The 9390-nt window shown below is 36.9% G+C and overlaps 1 long non-coding RNA gene across 1 annotated transcript; it reads left to right on the top strand.

Annotated features, from left to right (window-relative positions):
* Positions 1–763: 763 nt before the first annotated feature.
* LOC128009182 (uncharacterized) lies at positions 764–8775 on the top strand. The gene is made up of 4 exons (XR_008180952.1): positions 764–811; positions 3985–4022; positions 5349–5470; positions 8083–8775. It is a non-coding gene; the product is annotated as an uncharacterized LOC128009182 (long non-coding RNA).
* The last annotated feature ends 615 nt before the right edge of the window (positions 8776–9390 follow it).

Raw genomic sequence — 9390 nt, 5'->3', positions numbered from 1 at the left:
AACACAATTTGATAAATATCGATCGCCCAGTGTTGATAATGTTTCACAACATAATTTGTAATCAACCCTGGGTTGGGTTGGGGGAGACAGCAATTCAATACAAGACAGTTAGAACCTCTACCCTCTGTGTGTTTGCTGGCTCTCACTTAATAAGCCTTATTAAACATAAACATCTTTGTCGTACTTTTGAAGAAGTCCATCCAAATGTAAAGCTATCAGAGGAAACGATTTATTACAATGCTGTACAAGACTATTTGCCTGAACTGAAGAGCATCTATATTTTGGCCACAGTGGCCGTTTTAACATATTAAATGCTAGATGTACTTGGAAGGAGAAGTGAAATGCTAAAAGTAATGGGATGTACCAATTAGTGCCACAGTCAAGACGGATCAAAAACATTTGCAAGCAGATTCTCAGGAGTGGACTTAAATAAAAGGCAACTGAAAAACACCTTATTTAAACTTCATACAGTCATGCATGTATAATAACAGTGCAGATGAATGATATGTTGGAATCACTTAAAAAAAAAAAAAGATCAAACCATTGACAGCCTACACTGTAAAATTTTTCCAGGATTTCACAAGATATAACTGTAATATTTCACAGTTAATTACATTATTACCACTTCACAGGCTTTAACTGTGATAATTCACAATATAATACCGTATTTAGACTTTTACTGTGAAAATAATGCAGGCGCGGGGCTTTTACAAGAAACTACTGTGAATGCCGTCTTCTTTGAGTGGCAACTGCGGCAGCGTCATCAGAGCTCTCTGATCTACGTGGTCTCATTCGGTGGATTCAGACAGCGGTAAGTGTTTAAATGTCAAACTTTATCAATTTGATGTTTTTTATATGATAGTGCATGTAATTTAAAAGTATGAACCAAATTAGCGTTAGTTGTAGGTTCTGTTGTCATGTTTTTGTAACTTAGCTGGAGCAGACTCGCATCGACGTTTAAGCGCGCAAATTTGAATGAAAAGACGTTGGTTGTAGTGTTAATGATACTAGTGATGGGAAGTTCGGATCATTTTACCGACTCGGACTTTTGAGTCTCGTTCAGCAAAATGAACGAATCTTTTTTCGAGTCATTTCGTTCATTTCGTTCATTTTAGCAAAATGTTATTAAAATATTAAGTGCTACCTCCCCAACACATCTAGTACTTACGCAAACGTTGATCACACTACAAACAATACAAAAATAAAATGCTATGAGATAAAGAAAAAAATACTCATTCTTTACCTGGGTCTTCAGTCTGTGATTAGCTCATCTCACCTCTTATCTGACAAGAAGTCTTCGGGTTTAAGTCATTCCTTAATCACGTGACAGCCCCATACGCAAAACTAACGCAGTCTTGAGCCGGAAAGAGAATTGATTAGTTCATCTCATGAGTCTTTCGGGTCGAGTTTGACTCGTTCCTTAAACACGTGACAGCCCCATACGCGAAACTAACGCGGTCTTGAGCCGGAAAGAGAATTGATTAGTTCATCTCATGAGTCTATCGGGTCGAGTTTGACTCGTTCCTTAATCACGTGACAGCCCCATACGCAAAACCAATGCGGTCTCGAGCCGGAAAGAGAATTGATTAGTTCATCTCATGAGTCTTTCGGGTCTCGGGTCGAGTTTGACTCGTTCCTTAATCACGTGACAGCCCCATACGCAAAACTAACGCAGTCTTGAGCCGGAAAGAGAATTGATTAGTTCATCTCATGAGTCTTTCGGGTCGAGTTTGACTCGTTCCTTAATCACGTGACAGCCCCATGCGCTATTTCTGACATTTCTGTCACTGTGTTTTTGTTACTGTTTGTTGAGGATCTGTGGTTTGTTATTATTTTATAAATAAATAAAACCCTGTTATAAATAAAATTTTGATTAATTTGTCTTCTTGACTGTCTATCGGTAAATAAACACTAGGCTATATAATAATATAATAATCCAAGCTTACAATAAAAAGTATTTATAGACTAGTTTGTTCATTTTTACTCCAATTTTGAGTTTGCTGGTATAATAATTGCTTTTCCTAGGCAGACTTGACATATTGGTGTAATATATGTATAAGAAGATTGCTCAAAAAAGGACATAATGACATACATTAAAAGCAAATAACATTTTGAATTTGAATTATTAATGTTAAAGACAAATGTTAAAGACATTAAGGTTATGATAACTTCAGCTTTAACAGTTTTAACCCAGCTCAGAGTGAGGAGTTTCAGATCCTGGTTCACTGCCAGTGCAGGGGCCATGTTTTGGGAAGACTTTGACGAGAGGGTAGCAAGCTTGAGGCCTTCTTCTACCTCTTCTAAGACCTCAGATGCTATGATGGCCAACCTTGCAGAGCCACTCTTACCCCGCACATCAGACCCTCTGGCCTGGTGGAGGAGATGTTCACCAGTATACACAAGCCTTTCTGAAGTCACAAAGACAAGACTTTGCATTGTGGCCACATCCGTGCCATCTGAATTTTTTTTTTTCTAAAACTGGGCAGATTATCTCAGATAGAAGAACTCACAGACTCAGCCCATCCAAGGTCAGGGAGCTTGTTGTTTTTTTAATAATGTAAACATGCCTTAAAGCAAGTCCTAAAAATATAGCCACAGTGTGTTATTTATTTTAAAGCTTATTTATTTTTATTTATTTAGAAAAAGACTAGCTTGTTGTGCAATATTTTTGTTGTTGTGATTTTAAAAGGTAATTTGTTATTGTTATAAGGCTCCATAGCTTTAGTATCTCTTAATTTTCATTTATTTTTTATTCAAATGGTTTAAAATTATTTTGGGAATAGCTTGTTGTGCAATATTTAGTTTTTCTTTTTTTTATATTGTACTTTTAAAGTTCATTTGTTAAGGTTATTAGACCCTGTGGCTTTATTATCTTTTAATTTTAATTTCATTTTTAATTATTTACATTTTTATTATTTTAATTTATTTTGGAATAGTTGTCCTCTTTGTTACAAAGCTTTTCTGTAATAAACAATAAACAACTATTCAAAAGTATGTACAGTGTTTTTAATGTTTATAAAGTGTCATATGTTACAAAAGTATGGTTTACACAGACAATCTGATTTAATAACTGCACAACTAAACCAAAAAAAACAAACAGACAGAAAAAAAGATCAACATTTTAAACATAACCAACTCTTTATTTCCACATTCAGTGTTATGGAAAAGTACCACCATGACAGAAATTAAAAACAACAATTTGAAACTAGAAATGCATCAGGTTACTGTAAGAGTAAATAATACTAATAATAAATAAGTACTACGCACCCATTTTGTAAGGAAAGTTGTAAATGAACGAATTACTCTAGCCAATGTTGTCACACAGTACAAAAGAACGAAAAACCCGAAGAACCGAAAGATGAACTATTCAATTATCTGCATTCTTTTACTGTCAGTGTCTATGGTTTTAGCGTATGGGTCTGTCACGTGATTAAGGAACGACTCGACCTGAAGACTCATGAGATGAACTAATCAATTCTCTTTCCGGCTCATATTGCATTGGGTTTAATGTATTGGGCTGTCACGTGATTGAGGAACGAGTCAAAAACCCGATAGACTCGAACTATGAACTAATCAATTCTCTTTCCGGCTCATGCTGCATTGGGTTTAACGTATTGGGCTGTCACGTGATTGAGGAACGAGTCAAAAACCCGATAGACTCGAACTATGAACTAATCAATTCTCTTTCCGGCTCAAGACTGCATTGAATGACAGGTGAATTACTACTACTAGAACAGAACCCATAGAATAATGCGCATGCGCGACTGAACGAATCACTCCCCGAGACGACTCGTTCTTCCCGAGTCACATTAAAGATTCGTTCAAAATGAACGAATCGTTCAAGAACGACACATCACTAAATGATACCGTATTAAGTTAACTGTGAGATGTCTGATTAGATACACCGTCGAACATTTAACTTTAGCTGTACTTAAAGCTTATCTTAGTTAACGTACTCTAACAGCGTTCTCTCTTTTACCACAGCATTTTCTACATTGACCGACGATAAATAAAGTTATAAGGTAAGATGTGGCCTTAATGTGGGTATTATGACTGTTATTATCAACTAGATAAATTATGGTGCTTGTGGATTTGGGCAAAGGTGGATTAAATTCATCTCAAATTAGTAACTTTATAATTTTCTTCCCTGCTGTGTGTGTGAAACGGAGCAACCGTTGTCTTTCTCGTCAACAGAAAAATGAATGGGGGGCTTCATCCAGCTGAGTTCACGCAGCATTTTCAACCGCCATTTTTATTCGGATAATTTTCAAAATATTACTGTTATTGTGTCATGAAATGTAGTTTTAAAAGTATTTCAGGCGAGAATGTAGTTGTTTTAAACTCAAATATGCGGTTTATTTATAATGACAGCGTCTATTTAAAAAATGTGTTTCGCCGATCTCGGAGATGAGCTCCATGCGATCAGCGGGAGCTCCGTCATCATGTATCCGCCGAGAGTAGCCTTACCTCGGCTAGATCTTCTGACATTTGCCGCTGGCTCTGATGTGTCTTTAGTGGTTCAAGATAAAATATAATTCGTTTGGGGTAAAATGAAACGTTTCTTATCTTTGGCCTATATTCAATTTATCTATTAATATGTTTTATATATATATATATATATATAGGTCACGAAGCGCTCTATTCGCGCGTCAATTCGCGTCTTCCGCGCCGCGCTTAATGCCCCATTCGCGCCGCGAGACCTCCAGACGCGCGTAAACGCGCCTTTGCATTGACTTAACATTGAAATCATTCGCGCCAGACGCTCTATTCGCGTTTGGTGTGAACACAGCATTATACGCAGCTAAAACGCTGCTGTGGACGGAGATATTCGTTTTAATTCTCCGTTTCTAAACGAAAACGCAGTAGTGTGGACGGGGCCTTAATTTGTGTGTCTGTGCTGGAGACCAGATTAGACCAGAGACAAAGCTTAAAAAAGTCAGAAACAACTAGAAAACTGGGTGCTTTATTGTGAAAAAGATATAAGAAATGAAATGTTTATCACATCATCTGTGAACGGGTAATAATTCTAGGAGGAAATGGAACATGTAAATTATGTAAATTGTTGTGTGCTAATGCTTTGTCTAGGTAAATCACACACCTCTACTTTGGTGAAGGTCTATTCTTGACTGTGCTTGTGATGGAAATGTTTTTCAGTTCAGTTCCATGCATTTTTTTTTTTCTGAATTACAGTACTTACACCTGAATTACACCTTTGTTTAAACTGAGCTAACTTTAGTTTGACTCTGTACTGCAAAAGCAGTGACCCACTGAAGGTGGTGACTGGGAACTGACACCTTTTTCATCACACGAATTAAACTAACAGGTTTCTTCTGTCTTTTTGTTTGTAGGTGCTTCTTGGGCATCAACCCAGAGACGGGCACAAAATCTAAGAGGCAGAGAGGTCACATGAACCAGCAAGTCTGCACTCTTAGCAGGAAGCTCATTGACTTCGAATGGATGTCAATCTAATGTAAGCTGTGTTCCAATTTAAGAACGGACTAATGAAACACAGTATCTGTGTTAAAGGAACATGCTGACTTTTTGTGACTTTATCTTATTCCCCGTATCCCCCAGAGTTAGATAAGTCTATACATACCCTTCTCATCTCCGTGCTTGCCGTAAGTCTGTCTGAGGCACCCACCGCTAGCCTAGCTTAGCACAAAGACTGGAGGTAAACGGCTCCAGCTAGCATACTGCTCCCAATAAGTGACAAAATAACGCCAACATTTTCCTATTTACATGTTGTGATTTGTATAGTCACAGTGACTCTAACCATCTTCTAACCGTATACATACTGGGAACTATATTCTCAGAAGGCGAAGCACTGCTACTTGGGGAGTGATTTTCTCACAGCACCTGAGAAGCCCTGTGGTGTGGAGCAGAGAGTTTGCTCAGAATTGGAGTAAATCACTCCAAAGAAGTAGCAGTGCTTCGCCTTCTGAGAATATAGTTCCCAGTATGTATACAGTTAGAAGATGGTTGTGTCTCATATGACCTTGTTATTTGTACACACTGTGACTATACAAATCACAACATGTAAATAGGAAAATGTTGGCGTTATTTTGTCACTTATTGACAGTATGCTAGCTGGAGCTGTTTACCTCCAGTCTTTGTGCTAAGCTAGGCTAGCGGTGGGTGCGTCAAACAGAGGCACTCAAGGAGATGAGAAGGGTATGTATGGACTTATCTAACTCTGGGGGATACGGTGAATAAGCTAAAGTCCCAAAAAGTCGGCGTGTTCCTTTAAGCTAGATGTAGTTATGCAGTAAGAAGTTTACTGAAACTATTAAAGGGTTAGTTCACCCAAAATTGAAAAATCTGTCATTAATTACATCCCCTCACGATGTTCCAAACACAAGAATTTTGTTCTACACAAATTAAGAAAATTTTAAGCAATATGAGAGCTTTCTGATCCCACCTATAGACTACTATGTTATAACCATTTTCAAGTCCGAGAAAGGTAGTAAAACCATCGTTAAAATAGTCCATGTGACTACAGTGGTTCAACCTCAATGTTATGATGCGACGAGAATACTTTTTGTGCGCAATGCAATCACATGCATGATCGAGAACACATCACGTGAACAGCATCGGATACTGGCACAGAAAGGAAAAATGTTGAATAAAGTCGGTATTCTATTTTGTTTTGTTTTGTTTCTGCGCAGTAAAAGTATTCTCGTCGCTTCATAACATTAAGGTTTAACCACTGTATACATATGGACTATTTTAACAATCTTTCCGGGCCTTGAAAGTAAAATAATTGCTGTCCATGGAGGATACAGAAAGCTCTCGGATTTCTTAAAATATCTTAATTTGTGTTCCAAAGATTTTTGGGGTGAACTATCCCTTTAATGTGTTCTATAGTGTCTCCTGATTCAATGTAGTGTTTAGACAGACTGCAAAATAAATGTGTAAAATTAATTGTTTTTACGTTTATTTGATTTTAACATGCCTTGACGTCTAAAAAAACGTCAAATTTACAGTACTTTACAATAGTTTTAATTGTAAATTTACATTACTTGCTACTGTGTTGAATTACTATGCAATTTAGCATGCAATTTTTGCTTAAAGGGTTAGTTCACCCAAAAATGAAAATTCTGTCAGTAATTACTCACCCTCATGTTGTTCCAACCCCGTAAGACCTTCTCTCATCTTCGGAACACAAATTAAAATATTTTTGATTAAATCTGAGAGCTGTCTCACTCCTCCATAGGCTTCTAAGGGATTGAAACTTGCTGGCCCAGAAAATGTATTAAAAACATCATTAATATAGTCCAAGTGACTACAGTGGCTCAATCTTACGTTTACCAAGCAACGAGAATACTTTTTGTGGGCAAAACCCCCCCAAAAATAATGACTTTATTCCACTATTCATTTCCTTCTCTCTGGGCCTCGGGTGAATTCATGTAGTATAACAGCGTAGCGCTTCTGTGTTATACGTCACATGCATCACACACATGACCAGCGTCGGCCAATAGTGAGCCTACGTGTGACGTATAACACAGAAGCGCTACGCTGTTTTACTACATGAAAAAACTCAAGGCCCACAGAGAAGGAAATGAATTGTGGAATAAAGTTGTTGTTTTTTTTTTTTTTTTTTACGCACAAAGTATTCTCGTCGCTTTATAAACTTAAGATTGAGCTACTGGAGTCACTTGGACTATATTAAAGATGTCTTTAATACATTTTTCTGGGCCAGCAAGTTTCAAACCCTTAGAAGCCGATGGAGGAGTGATCCAGCTCTCAGATTTCATCAAAAATATCTTAATTTGTGCTCTGTAATTACTGACAGAATTTTCATTTTTGGGTGAACTAACCTTTTAACCTCAATCATGTTACTTTCAGTCCTGTTACTCACGTGAAAAATAATAGGACTGGGTAAAAGTAACAGGAGTGATTAGAGTCCTGGTTTGTTGATTTAATATTAATTGAGAGTACTATTCACATTTTTTTTAATAGTTGAAATTACTTAAATTGTAGACATTTTAGGATTAGTGTTACAATGCGAGCACCATACTTACAGGGAGTCAGTCCACCACAGAGTAACTTAAACTTTTTGTCTTTCTTATCTTTTGTATATAGTGGATAGAACCCACACTATGCAGGTGCCAGCTGCGAGGGAAGGAGAGAGACACCTGCGACCCTCTCTATTCCCACCTTTTTGTCTTTTCTTACATCTCTCTCTCTCACTCTTTCTTCTCTGTCTCCTTCTTTCTCTTTTGACACACATTCCTGTTACCCAGTGTCAATCCCTGTTGCCCAGTGTTTTATTCATGTAATTAAATTGTATTTTACTTCTAAAAAATAAAAGTTATGTCACTGTTTTTATCAGTTTTGTTTGGTCCATCATTTATGCTAAATCACAGTAATAGATAGACATTCACAGTTATGTACAGTAATTCTACAGCTGCTTACTGCTAAATTACAGTAATAGACTAATTTCACAGTTAAATACATTAATTCTACATCTGCTTGCTGCTAAATTGCAATGATAGACACTAATTTCACAGTTAAATACATTAATTCTACAGCTGCTTACTGTTAAATTACAGTAATACATAGACACCAACTGTAATTTCACAGTTAAATACATTAATTCTACAGCAGCTTACCGCTAAATCACAGTAATGCGATGTCAGAATTACTGTGAAGTCACAGTATACAGCTGTCATTTCACAATAATTTACTGTAAAAATGTTACAGTAACTTACTGTGAAAGTCATGCAATTATTAACCTGCAATTTATTGTAAATTTACAGTCAAATAATTAACAGTGTATCAAAATTCACTCATCTGTAAAGTGAGCTTGAATCTTTAAAGTGACAGAGGACATGTGTACACACTTATATTAAATTGAACAATATTGTGCATTGATGTGTACATTAATATAATTAGCATTATAGTTATCGTTCTTGGTGTAAATGGGCATGTGGTTTTAAAACTTTCAGTTCCACAAGGTTGCAACTAGTCAAAGACATGCTAACATTTCACTGGCTCTACAAGCAAGTGACGCATGAATTCAGCGTTGGTTTCCACTCTGGTGGCAAATGCTGAGCACAAATTGACACAGGGAATCCAATAAGCATCCTTAATTTGAACCAGGATCAGGAACTCAAATTGCCTGTTAGCAGATTGACCAGAGCTGTGAAGATCCAAGCGCACAAAGACTTGCTTGTTAGGTCACAGAGGCCATGTCCTTTTATGTTTCATGTCATGTTATATGTTTTATAAACAGAGAATTTAATAAATCTTTGTTCACATGAAAACACAAAAGCATGCTAAGAAAGCACTGTCAAGAGCATGCCAAGCCAACAGGTAATAATATATTCTAAACAGTAAAGCCATGTTGGCCAATCAGAAGCCTGAAAAAGTGTCCAGTAGGCGGAGATA

This window comes from Carassius gibelio, chromosome A1 (genome assembly GCF_023724105.1).
Source record: "Carassius gibelio isolate Cgi1373 ecotype wild population from Czech Republic chromosome A1, carGib1.2-hapl.c, whole genome shotgun sequence".
NCBI lineage: Eukaryota > Metazoa > Chordata > Actinopteri > Cypriniformes > Cyprinidae > Carassius > Carassius gibelio.
This window is presented reverse-complemented; position numbering and strand designations above follow the sequence as displayed.